General features: G+C 42.6%; 1 non-coding gene across 2 annotated transcripts; it reads right to left on the bottom strand.

The window, feature by feature from the left end:
- Positions 1-1,276: 1,276 nt before the first annotated feature.
- On the bottom strand, positions 1,277-4,345 carry LOC104140840 (uncharacterized). Of its 2 annotated transcripts, XR_011142466.1 has the most exons (4): positions 4,044-4,345; positions 3,807-3,909; positions 2,691-2,792; positions 1,277-1,311 (listed from the first exon to the last, which is right to left on the bottom strand). It is a non-coding gene; the product is annotated as an uncharacterized protein (transcript). The 2 variants fall into 2 exon arrangements; XR_011142465.1 differs by having other exon boundaries at positions 3,807-4,345.
- Between the last annotated feature and the right edge of the window lie 15,053 nt (positions 4,346-19,398).

Here is a 19,398-nt window from a genome sequence, read left to right as displayed (position 1 = left end):
CCGTGCAGCCGCCGCCTGTCCCCAGGGCGGGCCGCTGCCTGCGGACACCGCGGCTGGGTCAGGAGGAGACCGGCTTCATCTCAAAGATATCCGCTGGGGTTTGGGTTTCTTCAGGATTTTCCAGGCGCAGTAATTCATAAACAGTGATAGGACATGCTATTTGAGTGCAGTTCAGTCTTAATGAGGATATGTGGGAGAGGGTGCGCGAGATGATAAATACGATAGTCCGGATATCAACAACGTTCATGGAAAATAAAGAAAGACTTTCGTGTTAATAAAACAAAGATGAAGAAGTTCTTGCTAAGGTTACCTCCAACGTGCAGGGGCGTTCAGTACGTCCTGGGTGCTCATGACTATCTGTAGTGTACTTCACACTTCGTATTATGTTTACAAACGGAATTCTTTTGTCTTTCAAAGACCCTTACAAACCTGCACACCAAACAGACCGCTGCTCAATCAAATACGAAGAATTCAAATTATTCGGAAACCCAGGCGAGTCTGTCGAGCCTGCCTTCCTCCCACCCCCCCCATCTCGGGGCCCGAGATTTAGGCCGGTACCGGATGTGCCAGGAAGCCTCCTCCGGCGCTCTCCGAGGCGCGGGGACCGGGGCTGGTGCCGGCGGCGCCGGGCCGCGGCCTGGGGCGCTCCTGAGTTCAGGGATCAGACGTGTTTCGCGGCAGCCCCCGACGGAGCGGAAGGAGACGGGCTGGTGCCCGGGCGGGCTCCCGGGCACCAGGCGCGGCGCTGGCGGCCGCGGCGGCCCCGGGCCCCGGCCCCTGCCGGGCACTGCGGGCAGGAGCAGCCCCTGCGGCCAGCCGTGGGCACAGCACGGCACGGCACGGCACAACGTCCCTCCCCACTTCCCCTTCCTTCCAAACAACCCAAACTCCTTGACGTACCAAAATCAGCAACGTTTATTGAAGTGATTTATGGTGCATTCAAAAGCAACCAAGGGATTTTAATAATTGCATGTGCTTCCTTTCTCAGTTTCTTTTAAAGTGAAATTAATCATATTATCAGATTGTAACCCGTTACTTGTAGCGCAAAAGAAAGGGAAAGGGTGATCGATAATGCTGCATCTAAAACACCCAGGCACATATGGTTCAGTTTGTGTTTTATTACAATTAAAGTGTATTCACTGGAAGCTAGTATCAGGTACAACAAATGCCAGTATTCCAGCAGTGGAAGCCACCAGGAACTGATCTGCTCGCTCTCTCAGAATGCAGAGATATTAATAGTCAAACATAAAAAAAAGAATTGAAGCGCTTCTTTTTGGACGGGTCTTTCACATTAACTTGCTCATAGGGACACTGCAGAAGAAATAAAACAAGTCATTATTGCATTACCTAGTAATCAGTATGGAAAAGCCCAACCCTGGTTATGGTTAACAAGAATTGTTAATGATATATAAATCATTTGATCTATTGTGCCCTCCAGACTAAAAGGAAAATAATGGCAACCCCAAGCAAATGGTCCTAATTAGTGTCCAAGAAACCACTTCCTAAATGTATCCTTCCAACTCATTTCAGTTTGACTGTCCAGAACAATCTTTTGTTCTTAACTTCTTTATTTTGTGTGTAACTGCAAAAATGTTCCGCATGTCAAAGCTCCAAAAATAACCCACCTAAAGCTATTGCACAGCAATAAGAGCAGAAGGGAAGACAGTGTGATTCTAGTCTCTGAGTATTGCCTGTAAATATTTCCTGATCATCTAAAACTTTTTCCCCAAAGCCTTGCCTCCTGCCAATCTCCTTTGAGAAGTTCCAAAGGAGATTTCATCAAAAAAGTCTTTGCCACTACTGTGATACAAACTTTAAAAAGGAAAAGCTAAAAACAGACCCAGAACTAAGCCGAGCATATTTGAACTATGTATCACATGCTTTCACTCCTTCTTTCCACTTCTTGAAAGTGTGATCTTTAAGTTAAATACACTATGAGTATACCCATATATACTACACTGTACACGATACCCATATGAAGACCCATGCACCAACTGCAGGAGTAGCAAGAACGTGGTCAGGGGATTATTGTGGCCTTGATTTTGTCTCCCCTACAATCAATGAGACTTTTGCTATTTACTCCATGGAAGGACTGTATCCTGGATGTACAAAATACATACTATTATTTCTCATAAGATTGAATAAGATTGAGTGCCAAATCCTATTACTTAAAAGTAAATCACTGTCTGTTCTACCAAATCCTACATCTTTTGACACTTCTCAATCCAACTATGAAACATAATTCTTAAGGTTTTAAACACAGCTCTGGACAAGTAAATTACCTTTGTGACAAAAAAACATCTTGGTTATATTATCTTGTTTCTTTAAAAAAGGAACGTTTCCTGGAAACAGACTTTCTGACATGCTGGTTCTTTTCTAGACACAACAGACTTGCCAAAGAGAACAGAACTTCTCTAAAACGACAGTCAATTAAATATCTCCTGTGCAGTACTTTTCGTGGTATTTCCAAGAGATAATGCTAATGGGAAATGTTGCAATGTTTTATTTTAACTTGAAGAAAATCCCTCAACGACCTTTCCTGGACTTAAAACGTCCTTGACTTGTTTAGAGTCATGGAAAAAACCACAAAAGATAGGTTGCAAACTCTTACAACTGCAGCATAAATGATTTTATAAAGCCACGGAGACAATATACAAACTTATGCTGAAAAGCAAGGCTTTCATACTCACATGCCTGCATGCACAGCCACAGCATTTACCTCTCTGCAAGTGGGCAACTTTGGTGAGCACTAAATAACCTGTAACTGGATCCACGTAGTTCTGCTGGCCAGCCTTAAAAGAAAAACAAACAACCTCAGCTCTGAGGAGTCTTCACCTTTTTGAGGCTTCATACTGGAAGAGATTTTGATATTACCCTTCTAAAACATAACTGCTAAAATGGAATCAGTTTGACTGCTGATTCACGATTAAACGTGTTCATAAAGCTGTTTTATTTCGTAATTCGGAAAGACCTCACAAACAAGCAGACAGGGACAGCGCACAGAAGCGGACGCTGCACATCTATGGGGCGCGTGTTAGCGCTGCCAGGGCCGCAGCTTGCCCGCCCGGGGGCCCGGCGGGGCGCCACACACTGCAGCACCCACCCGCCTCTCCCGCCGACCTTTGCCCCGCTCCCTTTCGAAACGTCAGCTCCCCAGATTTGACTCGCCAAGCGCTGCACGCCGACATCAGAAAGCACCGAGCATCTTTTCCCGCTTGTAAGAGCTCCCAGACCGACAGCAGCGCTGATCGCTCCAGCCCCGGCGGGGCGCCAGTCCTGCCCCGGCCCGCCGCGCCGCGCCGCGCCGCTCCGGGACGCGCTTCCGGGCCGGGCTCCGGCCCCGCCGCCCCGCTCCCCCCCGCCCCGCTCCGCTCCGCCCCGCTCCGCTCTCACCGCTGCGGCCTCCCGGTGCAGCTCCACGATGCGTCTCTCCAGCGGCGTCAGCGGCGCCGAGCCAGCCGCGGGAGGGCAGCGCGGGCCGGGTCCGGGCTCCGGCGTCGGGTCCGGCCCGCGCGGCTGCGGGCCGGCGGCGGCGGCGGTCGGGGCGGGGGGCGCATCCTGCAGCGGCGCCGCCCGCACGGGGCGCCCGGCGGGGCGCGGGCGCGGCGCGGCCCTGCTGCGCGCGGCCCCCGTGGCTGCTGCGGCCGCGCGGCCTTGTGGGAGGCGCTGGCGGGCGCCGCCCCCCCCCCCCCCCCCCCCCCGCCCGGTGCCGGTGCCGGTGCCGGTGCCGGGCGGGATCCGACGGGCGGCGGAGCGCGGGTCTGGCTGCGGGAAGCCCGGCCCTCGCCCCTAGGCTTTTTGCTCACCTTCTGCACTCCCCCGCCGGGGAATTTTGCCCTTTCTCCCCGGTTGTGGCCTCACGGTGACCCGGCCGCCGTCTGCTCCCGGGTGGCGCGCACCTCCTTGCTCCTGTTTTTCCCGGCTTTCTCAGACCTCTCAGCTCAAATCTCCCTTTCTTCCTCCGTCCCGCACTCCGGTTCGTCGCCTCCCAAACGTCTGCAGCCGCCCTTCCCCTGCCGCGGCCCGGGCGGAAGGTCCCCTACCTGCCCGGGACGGTCCCGGGGAAAAACTGCCGCCAGAGCCTCGTTTCTCCTGGGCTTTGAGCGTCCCCAGCAAAATCCGGTCGTCAGCCAGCCTAACCGCGCGCCGTCAGCAGCTAGAGCAGGCTATGTGGGCATGTAACCAGCCGTGGTTCGTTACAGTTTATGACTTGGCCAAATGAGGTTACGCGTTCACTTCTCGGGCGGGAGCTGCGCTCCCAACGCGTTGTGTCCCTGCCAAACGCGTTCCTGCTGCAGAGCAGGCGGTGCAAGCGCTTCTTTGAGTTAGTGGAACTACTAATGTCAACACAGCAAGATATTTTTTCATAGCCTTATCTACCTATCAGAAGGCTTTATCTTTTTTTTTTTTTTTGGCTGAAATTTGGCAAAATATTTAGCCTAAAGCAAAGCAGAGCCTGAGAAATAGGATCCTCATTTATTAAAAGTGCAAAGTTCTAAGCAGCCCCAATCAAGAGAAGTATAGGGCAGCTTTACACATAGGGAGCTACTGGCTCCACTTATGCATTTACAGAAAGCACGTTGTTCAGTAGCAGTGAATAATTCAATATAATCCTCTTTAGCAGTGAGTAACTGTCAAGTTGGTTTAAAAAATGTATTTTTATTTATAAATTCATGAAATGTTCTATAACATTTGCAAGATCCAAAAATGTTTGCAAACACTGTGCCTAAACTGGAAGTTTATTTTCTTTCCTAGGGCTGTTTTTATTTTTTTGGTGTATGCATCAATCTAGATTACAATTCATATAAATACGCCTTCCACCTGAGGTCACATTACAAAAAGTTATTTTCTTATCACTGAACTCAAGAAAAATAACTAAGGAAATCTGTAGTTAAAACAAAGATATAATCTTAGGTCACCTTCCTTTTACATCTTCCTTTATAAATTAATGTATAGGTTCCCTCGTGCTATCACCAATTTTCGATTTAGGTATCCAGTGACTTTGCTCAAGTCAATCTGGAGGTACAACAGTGAAAGAGGAGACTTGGTTCCCTGACACCTCGGCTCCACAGCTGTCCTGGGGAATTCCAGTTTTTGGCTTCACAGCACGCATCTCGTTCCTAACAGTCACAGAGACACACGTCCTCAACTAAGTTAACCTCTGTACCCTCTGTACCATATTATCTGAATTACTTGAAAAACGTGAAACTCCGGATAGATGTTGCAGGTGAGTTTGGGTGATGCAGAGAAGGTTGAGAAGGCATCTGGTATGGGCAGTGCTGAAAGACAACTGCTTATTTTGTCCTTACAGATTGAGTTGGTGGATTAGGCAGCTTAGTGGTTCTGATCATAACAACAAATAATAATTTCAAGAAAATCTGTATATACTAACATATCACAAAAAAGAAGAAGAAGAAGAAGAAGAAAAAATGTGGATTTCCCAGCTAAGCGGCCTATTTTACAGATGGGTGGGTTATGTGTTTCTATCAAAAAACTATCAAAACCTACTTTTTGAGTGAGTAAAAAGGAATTTGCAGACCTGTATTAGTCCATTTGAATAGAAATGCCTGAAGTTGTAAGGATATTGTCTTATTGTCAGAGAATAAGTTGTAATTAGGTTCTCGAGATACAGCCGGGGCTGGCTCTCTAGGAGACAACGCTGACTTTGCTCCCTGCTGACACACGAGGCCCAGAACACGCCAGGGAAGAATGTCCTATCAGATGCTCTGAACCGCTCATTTGTTAAAAAAAAAAAGACAAACAAAAAAACAACAAAAAACCCATGCAGGACAGTGCCTCTATAATAATAATAATATTAAAATCAGGCTCAAGCAATTGAATTCAAGGTGGAATGTCAAGGTAAGAATCTGAAATGTTTATTTCAGTGGAAAGATGTTGCTGAAATGTATCATTCTTACATGGGATTATCTTCCATTAGCTTTGTGTGGGTGAAAGTGATGATGCACTGTTTAGGGCATTGAAAAGAGGCCCATACAAAAAGTTGTATGGGCCATTATACCTCTAGAGATCATTAGGGCAGTAAACTTTCTGTTGTTGTCTGTTGATTCCTGTGAGATTATGGGGAATTTTCTGGAGATGTGTGAAAAGTTAAATCTTCTAAGCTTTGATACATAAACAAATGTTGAGCTCTCTTAGGTCTATTGCAGAATACAGTTACTTTACTGTCTGTTTTGGGGGAAGTGGGAATGCGTGTCACCTGTTGAAAAGAGCGTCCTCTGCGTGGTCTCTTTTTAGGGCAAAATGATGTGCAAATATATCTTCTTGGTTTGCCACTTGATACCTCTGTACGCAACCCCGTAAAACTGGCACTAGTAACAGTGATAAGCAGTCATAGAAAAGGTTTGGTAAATTTTTTGAACTGGTAGCCTAGGATACCATTACTTCACAGTGCTGATAGTATGGGTTATGCAATCACTAGGTGTATAGTGTTATCCCGTGATTTGTGCTTGTTTATGGGGCTTTCTTTACATGCAACTTGTAAGCCATAGAACTAAACTTTTTTATCTACTTTTCTTGTGGTCCAATTGCTTTCCCCTTGCTTGGCAACCCTTCCAACACAGCAGTCCTTAAATAAGGACATGTTGACATGTTGCACATCATTCAGCCCTCTTCTGTAGACTGTTAGGAGAATTTCAGCCGTGAGTAATAGGAGCTCTTCCTACAGCTTTGCAATTTACTTAGTAGGGCCTGTGCCTTTCTAGTGTCTGGCACTAATTGCTTTCTGTATTTTTTCCTGTGTTCTGTGGAACAGAAATCAGAATTTTTTCAAGCCATAGTTACAGACAGAAAGCCATCTGTGACAGACATTTGGAGAATATGCAATGGATCTTATTGAGCATCTTTTAATAGACTCTGCTTTTTAGGCTAACTTTTCTTTGAAGAGAATAAGAAATCTTTCTAAAGTGCTGTTTGGTGAACCTTCTCACATTCTCAGCTGTCTAAGCTACAGAATACAGTCAGCTGTGAGCTTAGCAATGACATGTATTTGTAAATACAGAAAGGAAAATAGCCTTTCACCTTCTATGTGCTGATATATTAAAAAGGCACGTTATAATGCTAAATGGGGCATATCTGCTTTCGGTAAAGAAGCTGTGCTGGTACATTTCCTACTACGTGGCATGGTCCTGTTGGGACATCTGAGTACAGGAACAATAAAGTAATTAATGAGTACACAATTGATCTATACTTTTATTTAAGATTTACGGTCTTTGCTATTATCTGGCCCTGAGTTCTCTGTCAGTGTTCCTCACATCACCGCTGCGCTCTTGGTCAGAGAAAAATTGGCAGTTAGACAATTATGAGAGCCTGATGCTCACTAATGCTGCCTCATTTTATCATGATGCAACATTGTAAGGCAGTCTTAGTGAAAGCGAAAATCGAGTCTTGAATATCACATCTGGGCTCCTAAGTATATAGATGTGAATCTTCTGTACATTGCTTAGCTAAAAGATAGACTGTCCAGTGCCTACAGCGCATTTCAAGGTCAAGAGAATTGGGAAAAGGGAGCAGTCTGAAATGCTCCTCAGTTTCTGGGAAATCTCAGGGAGACTGAAGAATTGTCGTTGCCGTGTTAGGTTCTTCTTAGTAGTAGCAACCATTGTGCTTTTCACAGAGAGCAATCCAGAAAAGGAAAGAGCATAACAGGAGGAGTGTCATTAAATACACGATTGCTTACTACTGCTCCTTTTTCTTTATTTTTTCTTGTGTTATGCAAGCTTTTTTCCCATTTAAATTAATGTACATTTATGGTACTTAACCGTTAGTAGGAAAAATATCATTTTTAGATAGAAGAGTAGCTAATGAATAAGAAATACTTGTTCAGCAGCTGGTGACTGTAGTAATTTGCTCTTATGTATTGCATATGCAACCACCAACATACAAAATTATAGTATCAATATCAACTAATTGAAATACTATGTATGCAGCTACTTGAAATAGCACTTAGTGTGAAAGGGCTGACTTGCTTGAGCCTGCATCCTCTACTATGATTCATTTTTTTTCCTCTAACACATATGGAGGGAGTCCACTGCAGTCCTTTTCTGTGCAAGGGTTAGGACTTGACAATTTTGTTTGTATAAGGAATACAAGAACGCAAAGGGTTGCCCTTGGGTAGAATGTCTCTTTCCTCTGAAAGCTGCATAAAGATTTTGTTTTCTAACAGAAAAAAATATGATCATAATCTTTCAACACTATTTGTTTTAGGATCATAAGTGAAAAAAATAAAGTAAAAATGTGGGAACACTTGTAGATGAAACATAATTCTCACCTAGTTTTAGTTCCATTACAGAAAAGATACAGTACTCCACAGGTTTCATAGTGTTTTCTAGAGCGCAAGAAATTAAGCTAATGTTCAGTCTACTCTGAACTAGAATTGAACTTTTTATTGTCTTTATCCATGACCTGAACCAGCAGTCAGCACAAAATAGTTTTCATATAATACATAGGCAAATAAAGAACGCTACAATTGTCTGTATGCTAGAGGAGGATTCTGGTAGGACTGATTTTTGGCAAGCTGAAGATACCATTTAGCAGTGCCTACAGTAGACGTACAATCTATGTAATCTAAAAAGTGTTGATTGAAGCCACCCTCCTGGTGTTGCCTGGAGATCATGTAACTGTTTAGAAAAGCTGCTTGTCCGCACCTCCTTTTTTTCCCTGCAGAGGCTGGAGAAAGGAATATCCAATCACACCTCTGGACCAAATGTTGTATTACCTTTCTTCTCTTATACTCTATGACAGAGACTGAGAAATATAATTTTAGCAATAGCATGGCTCAAGAGATGATGATACTGATGGAAACATCAATAAAAAAGGGATTTCTACTGTGTTGCCTTTTTCCCAAACAAAAAACACATTATACAAACCACCTCGGATTACTATATGGCAGCAGTTCCCAATTATCTGGATGAAGGCACTTATTGAGCAAGGAGGTGAGACTTTCCCATGGGAGCTAATGCAGCTTGATAATGATTCGCCAGTCTGTCCAGCAGGAAGGTGCTGGAGAGAGCAGCAGGAGGGCTTCGCTTGGGATGCTCATGTATGCGATGGATACACATCTTTCTCCTGAATGGTGAACATAATATAAAAATACTTATGGCAGCTGGGAGGAGTGGAAGATATTGTTGGGCCTGGAGGGCATTACTAGGCCTTAATGACCCTGCCTGGCCCCACCTGGGCCCCTGGCCCTGGCCCCAAGCTCCATTTCAGCCCAGCTCTAGTACAGAGCTGCTGACTTCAGCCCCAGCCCATGGCTGCCCTGCTGCCTCGTGGGGAGGTGGGGCAGCTCCTGGCCCCTGTGGTGTCTGGACAGATATTGCCAAAAAGCTTGAAAGTGAGATATCCTTTTTGAGCATCTATAAGGGCATTTTTATCAGGAAAATAGTGGAACTTCTGTTATCCTCAAGGAGCCACGCTGAGATTTCTTCCTGTAAGGTCGTTAGAGATTAGTAGCCTCCCTTATCTCTGAGGGAATTTGTATTGTTTGAAAGATTAGAATATGTGTATTTGTGGTTTACTCAGGAGGGAATAACTTGAGGATAAAATGCTGTATAATTGTATTTCATTCTCATAAATAACCAGTTGAACTCAAAGCTAATTGGACCAGAAACAGGTAAAATAGCCACCTAAAACTTCTTCTAGGCTGCTTGGTGATTTATGCAAAATAAGTTGCTAAACCTGGGCAGAAGTCATCAGGGTCAGCATTTTTAGTAATCTTGCTGAAAGAAAAGCTAAACTTCTCCCTCTTAGCTGTTGCTTCCTGCAGTAGGTTTAGGTGAAATGCAATAGTGTAGATTTTTGCACCCCCTCATCCCTATGGGCAGCGGCTTTGAAAGTGCACGAGTACCCAAACTGTGTCTGGGAGCTTAGCTCTCCCTGAATGGGGTTTAGAGCTTTTCTAACATCCCCTTCCCCTTAGTGCAACTCGGTTGCCGGTGTTCAAGGCCTTCATCTCTATAGGCGCTAGGAAGGAAAAAAATGAGAGTGGATAATGTTTGAAATGGGCCAGCTCTTATGTACAAGCTGCTACTGTCTGCAGATTGTGCATATCTGTGCGAGGGGTTTAAGGGGAGCTTTGCACCTCACGCCAAGCAGGTAGGAAAAATAGCTCCTGTCCTGAAACAGGAATACAGCTGCCCCCTTTAGGGCTACATCTACTCTTGAATAATCCTTCCTCTAATATCTCTGTGCTTTAATATCATGCATAATTGAGCATGTTTGTGTTTAGATCACTAGCTGATATCTGATGTTAACCTGATGATGATGGAATGATTGTGATGTTTATGTATGCCTCTTTGCTAAGGGGAACTTCTTGGAAATTGTGAAAATGCAGCCTTACTCGTACTTCTCTTTTTCTCAGTCCTATGCCAAAAGCCAGTCACGTGCCCTTATGTATACTGTATGCTGTTGAACAGTGTTTCCTTTTAGTGTTTGTTTGTTATGACTTAGTAGCACATTGTAAACAATCATCTTCAGGTGATCTAAATTGATTAGTATAAACATTAACAAACTCATTAAGATTTTTATTGCCTGCACCTGGGAATAGTGTGAGACACTAAAGGAAAATACAGCTTTTATTGATTTTTTTTTTTTTCAGGTCTACTCATAAACCCAAAAGGAAAACTTTGGAGGTTTGTTTTACTCTTCAGGGATCTCGAGCTGCTGTTAGCGTGGAGAGCCTTTTTTTGTGGTCTATGGATTCGTTTTACTCTTTTTGTGGTAGTGCTGTTAATGCTGTTTCCACTTGCTGCTGCATGTAACTTGTGAGGTCTACAGTCTAAACTTTGTCTCTTCCTTGAATTCTGGCCATGTCTGGCCAGACTAATTTAAAAAAAAAAAGGGGGGGAAGGGGGGAAAAAAAAAAAAGAAAAAAACCCTTAGCTTGGGTGTTCTGGTGTCTTTCCTTTCTAACCTAGTCAGCCTGGATCCTTGTCTCTAGAGAGCTTTTCTCCCTTTCCTCCTTGCCAACACAATGACAAGCCACCTGCCTGACTGGATCAGTGAAATTCACTTAGCTCTAGCTCAGGGGGATCAGTATGTGCTAGCAGAGCATAGATTTCATGTGAATACTGCCAGCTTGATACAGAGTCTTTCTTTTTTTCTTTTTTCTCCTTGGGGTAGTGCTCCAGGGTAGTATGCATCATGAGCTCTCTTGCTACCTGTATAAATGAAGGGGGGGGGGGGGAAAAGTTTAATTGTATTGTATAACAACAAAATAGGAAAGAGGAACCTTTTTTAATTATAAAATGAGTATTGTTTTCCCAAGGAGCGAAAAGTCTATTTCTCATTTCTTTTTTTTCCTACCTTTCCAAATTCCTGTGTGTGTTTATAGGTATTTAACAAAGACCTTAGACTCCAGGGAAAGGTTTAACCTCTTCTGATTTAATTGGTAAGCAAGGAGAAATATTTCAGTTAATAACTCATCTGTGGCTTTTCTGCTTGTTTCTTTTACCACTAAGACAAAAGCAATAAAATCAACTAAATAAGCCACTTTAATATTTCTTATGCTGCAGCAAAAAAGTTGATAGGGGTTAAGATGATAGCTTTTTTCTTCTTCTGTTTTCCTAGTCAATTAAAAATATAGCATCTATTAACCAATGTGACCTCTATGAATTTCCACTTATGGGGCCTGTTTCCAGCTCTTCAAAGGCATGACTCTCATGGTATTTAACGGGTTTGAACATAGCTTTGGGTGAGGAAGGGCAGTGCTAGCTAAGGCATGGCAGCGCACCAGGTGCCGAGGTTCCAGTCCTGCGTTTCCGAAATTCCACGAGTGAGTTTTGGACGTGTCTTCCCCTGGATTCTCCTCCTTTAACTGTATAATAATGCCACTTTTGCATCACAAAGTCTAAATTACTGAAGGTTAAGTTAGTATTGAAGATCTACTTGGCCTTTCAAACAAAGTTTAGTGTTTAGTAGCTAAGCAGTGTTGTGTGGCTATTGTTTTGATAATACAAGATTGCTCATAAGTGGTGAGCCATTCCTTTAATTCTGGGGTTTCTGTATAGAGAATGTGCTTTAAAGTAGTCCTGGAGCATTTAAAAACAATGTACAGAATTACTTCATGTTTGTTAATGACAGTCCAACTGAAACTACACCAAAGTTGAGTTTATAGTAATTCTGACTACACATTACTTAAATATTTGGGAGCCTGTTGTTGAACACACAAAAATCTTTGGCTTATGTATATGTGTGTATTTGACATACTATTTTTGTAAAGACTTAAATATATTTATTCTTAAGTGGGAAGTGATCTATAATTATTAGCCCATGACTAAAATAGTTTGGTCAATGAGCTGTTTATTTCATTGCCTCCCTTTATACTGGGCCTACTCCATTTTTGGAAAATGATGGCTTATTCAATGCTGTTTGGTTCATGTGTTGCTAACAAAGATACTTATGATAAAATAACAAAAAACCAGTATCTCACACTGTAGAACATGTTACTGTATTTCACAGTTTATAATGACAGAGGAAGATAATTCCCAGTAGAAAACACGTGGTGTGTATGCAGCTCCCCTCCAGCTCAGGAGACCGAGGGCCCAGCCTTGCTGTCCTGCTTTCCTGTGAATGCTTAGCACTCCCCACAGATAGGAATGGCAGAAATGGGGGAGATGTTACATTTTATGAGATTCTGATCTCCTGCTCTAGGCGGTGTTGGCAAAGGCTTTGTGGAGCGTTTCTAAAACCAGCTCCTGGAAGTCATGAAATGCGTGAGCGTTTGGGAGGTGGAGGTGCTTCACCAGTTTGCTTGTCCCTGGGCAAAGCACAGGTCACCTTTCATGCGAAGTGCAGCCTTGCTATGCGGTGGGATGGGGATGTGTGCCGGCGAGCTAGGAGGGTCCGACTCTGGCAGAGACTGAAAGGAAAGGCTACAGCACTGCGGCACCCCGTCTCTTGGGAGCAGAAAAGGCAGGAGTTCAACAAGCTTTGACAGAACAAAAGGGAACCCAATTTTAACAAGTCATCAGTGTAATATCTGCTCCATCACAAAAGCAAAGCTTTCCCTTCAGATCTAAATTTCAGACTTCTTTGGTTGAAAACTCAGTGCAACGGTTTCTGTACCAGAATCTGCAATAGCGATGCCTTCACAAAAGGGATTGGCTCAGGACTACAAACAATGAAATTGGGTCAGGGCCTCAAATCCTTCTCTGAATAATCTTAAATTATTATAACTTTAAGACATGGCAAATAGGTAAGTACCCTAAAAAGGGATATTCCCATGTACCTTTGAACTGCAGCTGTCTCTAGATTAAAGTACAATTAGTTGCTTGAACACCAAAAGCACAACAGAATAATTAAAGTAGCGCTCTTAGTCTGGCTTAGTTCAATTCAAATTGCATAAGAAGCTATAAGAGGGAAGTTCTGCGACTGATATTTTCAGAGGTGAAATGTCTTTAGTTAGGAAAAATGCAGTATTAGGTACATGGCTTGCAGAAGGAAAAAGGTTAATTGTCTTACAAACATGCATGCATGAGTTGAGCATCATTCTAGTTAGAAGAGGATGAGAACAGGAGAAATAGAATATCCTTGGTTTGGTTTTGTTTTTCTTTTTTTTGTGTATGTCAGTGATTCCACTGGAAGTGAATAACCTTCCTAGGCAACCTCTTCTCTTTCCAGGCAAAGTGAACTATCTGGGGTTTGGAGGTGCTCGGACTGATGGCCTTGAAGTCCTCCTATCCAAAGGGTTTAGATGGAGTCAGTCACTGAGGGTTTTTTTAACTACATTTTGATATCATAATGGAAAGGCACTTGAAAAATATGACAAGGCTTAAGAGTCTAAAGGATGTGAAAAATAAACTTACCAGCTTATATTTAAAAAAAAAAAATCTTTAAAAGGGTAAGTGGGAAAAACTTTCTCCCCTCCATATGGAAGGTATTGATAAAAACTTACTAGACTTTCTCCAAAAATTCAGCTGCGTATTTTGTTTTTACCTAGCTCCAGGAAACAAACCTGGAAGAACAGGTTAGCATTTCTTCAGGCCTGGGATTTAGAATTTGTCTTTGCAGAATTACACTGGCAATTCCACAGTATGAAATGAATTATGTAGAAGGTGTTAGCTCTCTTGCTGATGAAATAATTTCAAAGTTAGATCTTAGCTCGGAAGTCTTCAGAGTTGGCAACAAAACCACTTCACTGAATAAACACAGAACTGGCCTCCTTTAAGCTTCATTATATTCAAACTGTAATCAACACTACAATCGCTTCGGCAGACACTGGTATCTTTGGTGAAGCCAAAGGTTTGGTCTTTGTGGTCACCTCTAGATTTGATTTGCCAAGAATGTTTTAACATGTCTTAATATGATTTTAAGCAGGATTTTGTGTGATCAGGGTAAGTGGTGTTTTAAAGCATCATAGTAACTGATTATATTCAAGCTTGTTTCTCTTAAATGTGACTTGTGGAATTACTTGGTCCAAATTTAGATACCTACAATGTAGGTATCCATAGCTAACCGGTTACACTGTTTCTAGTCAAGTTGCTGTATTCTTTTCAAGTACAGCTCATCCCTCTAAATCTTCCATCTTACAGTGAAGTTATTTATGCTGTAGAAGAGCAATGGAGTGAGTTTGGCCTACTTTGGGCATGAATTTTAGACATCTGCAGTTGGAGATGCAATTCCACCGCCTTGTCCCTCCCATTGTGTGCAAATACACGTACAGTCTGCTAGCTGAAGTGCACTGGATATTTTGAAATGCACTAGTTTCCTACTGTAATGATAGCTTAGTAAAAACACAGTGTGCTTTGTTCTGTATGCTACTAGAGAACTGTTCAACAGCTATGCCTCAGCTGGACTTTAGAATAAAAATGTAGATTCTCTCAAAATAAGCAGCAGCTCCTTAACAAGTGACATTTTCTGTGTATAAGGTTGCTTGGTTATTAGGTGTTCATTAGCCTAATCCTGATTTATTGGCTTTTGTATATATTTGTAACTTCACAGTGGAAGTGCATCTGGAATATGGGTACACAGAATGAGAGCCGCGGGAATGGTATTCCATGCGTGAAACATAGGAATCGGAGCAATTTATGGGAGGAACACATTAATGAACATTCAAGGCTAGCATCATGAAGAAAGGAGGAAAAATAGGGTAGGAAGGTAGGACTCATAACGGAAAAGATAGTATTTTAACCTGCCAAAGTTAGCTTATAAGGAGTGATTTTTTTGAGTACAATGGTAAATAGAACTGTCATAGTAAAATATAAGATTTCTCTTTATCTCTTAGTCTTTCATGTTATGTCGGAACCCTGTTTCAAGGGTATGAAATTGTAGCCAGGGTACTTTGGGGGGTGGGGAAGGGGTTCCACTAGGCTGTAATGGTGGGACTGATATGAGATGAAGGTGGAGTATACCGATTTAAGTGTATGCTTGTCTCTGGGAGTCATAGCCCTGCCTCTGACCAGCATGGCTAGGACTTTAAAATGGCTTAACAGTAGTATAGGATAAAGACAAACCACAAGGCGGCTCTAACTTATGCTAGTTTTACCTTAGCAAGTCAACTGACAGCAATGGGATTGGTCCTGAATTTTTGTGATTATAAGATCAGAATTAAGAACAGTTTTGTGCTTGAAATTTGGGCTTCCATACTCCATCAATTTGTATCACAAAGACTACATTATTCAGGCATGAGTAGTTTCATATTTAGTATCATATTACATATGTCCCTTGATGAACAAAGGACTTTAATGTAATTGGTTTCAACCGTCGGGTTAAAACCCCAAGAGAACAGAGTTCAAGCTGTTAATAAATTGCTGCAGAATCCCAACATAAAATTGAAGGTTGGGAGTTCCGTCTGTTGTTTTAATAGAGAGAGAGAACGATTACTTAAATATTTTAGAAAAGCTTGGCTAAGTGATAACTAGAGAGATGTGGTAAGACATTATTATCTACAAGCCTCTGAGCTGCTGACTCACCATGGTGATATGACGAGACAAAAATGACACGGAATTATTAAAAAAGAAACAAAAACTCAGTTTTGTCTTTTCCTGACTTCTTGCAAGCTTCCCCTAGATTTCTCCATTCTGGAATGAGATGTGGCAATCTAAGAGATTTAAGTTGACAGGGCCTCAACTTCATTTATGGAGTCATTATTGCTAAACCATTGCAAACCTTAGTGATGAGCCAAGTGCCTCTCGTTTGAAACATCTTGCTCTGAAGACAAGTATTGCACATGGTTTTATTAGATAGTGTTAGAGTAGTTGGTGATGGAATAATTGATGACTATTCTCCTAGGCAGGAGGCAGGTGAAGTGAGGAATAACTGGAAGAGCAAGCAGAACTTGTGGAATAAGAGAAAAGAAAACATCATTAGAAAACAGGTAATTTGGGCATTGTTTTTATATTCCTTATTGCGTTCCGAGAATAAATTTGTCCTTAATTCAGTTCTTAAAAAGAGAGCATAGAACTGTTTAGGTATGCAGTACAAAAACTATATCGTCACTGTGTATAAAGCTGTAGATTAGGTGAAGGCTCAGGGAGGCAAATGATGTTCTTTTTCCTCAAACTTTTCTTTGTAAGTCACTGTCACCGAAGTGATTCGAGCACCCTGCGGAGGAGGAGGTGAATACTGACCCCCTTTATTTCCTTTAAGCTGTTCCTTTTGGTGACAGCGCCAATGGCCTAACGGCATGGCCCAACGGCACGGCCCAGAGACTAAAGGAATATTGGTTGTGATGGTCAAAAGCAGTTTACCTTTTTGGCCATGACCACAGTGTCTTTGCTTACGGCTGGATTAAAACTCAGGCAGGCAGCAGAAGATATTGCCACCAATACTTTGAATGATGGCTTCGTTATGAAATAAAAATAAGCCTGCTTCCTAGGTGAGAGGATGTCAAATTTTCTTTCAATTAAAATCAAATTCATGTTTCTGTGCCAGGATGTGCAACATTTTTGCATAACAGAAGGCTTCTTTGTTGAAGTATATTCAAAGACTTAACAGTGCGAGGTTTAAAAATACATCACATTGAATTTTTTTTAAAACCATCACATTTTTGTAACTGGGTCATCTATCCATTAATTCATGTCCTTTATTGCTGAGAGATATTAATATAGATTTTTTCAGAATATTAATCTCCTGTAATATGAATCTTTTTGCTTCTAAAATAAAACCCATTTGTTGATTCATACAAAAATACGATAATCTGACAGCATGATTAGATGTTATTTAATCTGGTAATGGTGCACAGTGGCTAGGGGAGGGCTGTTAAGTAAACATGGGAGAAATGGCTCTATTAAATAACAATTAATTTATCCCCTTGTATCTATCCTTAAACAGACCTCCCATTTCCTTGGCAGCGTTTTTAGGAACAGATTAATGAAATCTGGGGAATAATTTGCATATGCAAATTATACATGCAATTATTTTATTTTTTGTAGTCACAGCAGACGTAGGTGACAATACAACTGCCGTCAAGTTTTTGCCAAAATGTAAATGTATCCTGTTGCATTTGGTGAGTTAATGCACGTCTTCAGCTCCTCATGTCCACAGGGAATGAGCAAAAGCGGGATGGCGAAGAAATTCAGGACAGAGGCAGCGCTGTTTGGGGTTGCATGCTCCGTTTGCAGACTCACCTCTGCCTTATGTGGTCGAGCGGTTGGGTCTCTTGCTCATAGTGTGCTTCCCTTATATATTTGGGGAGCAGATGATACACCCAGATTACACCTCTGGTCTCTAAATGCAGGAAAAAAAGAAACGGAGCAAATCTGCCATCAGCCTTAGCTAGGCACCTGGTCGCCAGAGGAAGGCGAGGGCTGGGGAGCGGAGCAGCAGGCGTTGCCTTGACACGAGGCCGAGCCCGGGGCCAAGCCCTGCAGCGGCGGGGGTCCTCTGGCCAGGTGGGCACCCGTCCACGCAGCACCATCGAGGAGCTCAATGAGAAGGGATGCAGCTTTTTTGCCATGCTGGAGAAGTAGTCCTCAAACAGCAGCTCTGAGGAGTGTCAGAATTTTTAGCTACAGCTATAACTTACAGTCATTGCAGAGAGAAGCTGGTGCTGTGAGGCAGTGAGCTGGGATCAGTATTTTTCCACCCATGGATGGTACCGTTCCTGCAATAATGATGTTGGTGAACTGCCACTTTTCACATCATTCTAGATTTTCTACAGAAAAGGAAGCCTGTGTGTCTATAGGCATTGCCGTACTTCCACGGGGCCTTTCCTGGGACCCAGCAGCACCCAGAACCGCGGTGCACAGGTCCTTTGCTGAACTCTGCTGCTGCTGCTGTAAATTGGATTTGCTTCAGTGGAGTTGCTCCAATTTATGCCTGAACAGAATTAGGCCTTCTGCGTGCTTTGGATTCAAATGATGGCTTGTCACAGCCGCAGCGCAAAGTCATCCGATGTTAATTCGTTGGAGTGCTGTGGATTGTTGCTGCTCTCGTCTTGTGTTTCACAGTCAGAGAAACAGCGCAAACTGGAAATGTATCCAGAGCCCTTGCTTAGCTGCTCCAATCTCCTTTTCCTGCAACTCAGTCAGAAAAGGAAGATCTTCTGTAATGCATACACTAACCCAAACTTTGGTTGTAAACGTGGTATGAATGTAAGAATGCTAAAAAATGATTCTGAGCTAAAGGATTACTCATAAATCCTCCTTGTGAGGGTTGTGCACACAACCAGTTAGTCAGGGTTGCTGGGTTTTAGGCAGTTGGAAAGTGTTCTTCTTCACATATGAAACGTTCACTGTTTTCAATTGATTAAGTGTGCCTAGTCTGCAAATCTCTCTATTATCTTACCTTGCTACTGTAGTCTTACTATCTGCATAGTTCTTACTATGTCATGGAGCTTTCTTCCTCTTTGTGTGTTTTGATTTCTCAGTCACTTGTGGGTGAAAGATTTTTGGAAAATGGTAATAAGAGACTGCAATTTGTCAAAAGATGACTTTGTTATACAAATCTGGAAGGGCTCTGTGTGGAGGGCAAGATGGGACCTGGAATAGCATTTGCAGGTTTGCGTTTGAATCTTAAATGTGACCCCTGAATGCATATGTGGATTCCATTCAGTATGAGTGAGGAAAAGAAATGTGATTTTATGATTTGTTAGTGACCTGACCTCTAAATAGTTTTTCTAACTAAAAGTGAAAAATGGCTCTTAATTGGAAAGCTGGTTTTGATGCTTATAACAGGTTAATACCAAAAGGTTATATACATGTTGTTTGCAGTTATAAACTCATACTTTTCAAAGTTGATGAAGATTCAAGAGAATTTTTGTATGTGAGTCTTCTCAGACCTTGCTTCTGTTTGCATTATCATTCACATGCCCCTGGCATGCTTTAAGGGACAGTTGCTTGAATCCTTATGGGATAGGAACATTTTAAATGGGGAAAAAGACTTGTCAAAAAACATATTTTTCATTTTGTAATGGAATAATTTGTTTAAGATTTGTACCTG

This window comes from Struthio camelus, chromosome 8 (assembly GCF_040807025.1).
Source record: "Struthio camelus isolate bStrCam1 chromosome 8, bStrCam1.hap1, whole genome shotgun sequence".
Lineage (NCBI taxonomy): Eukaryota > Metazoa > Chordata > Aves > Struthioniformes > Struthionidae > Struthio > Struthio camelus.
The sequence above is the reverse complement of the archived record's forward strand: the minus strand, read 5'-3'. Positions and strand labels throughout refer to the sequence as shown.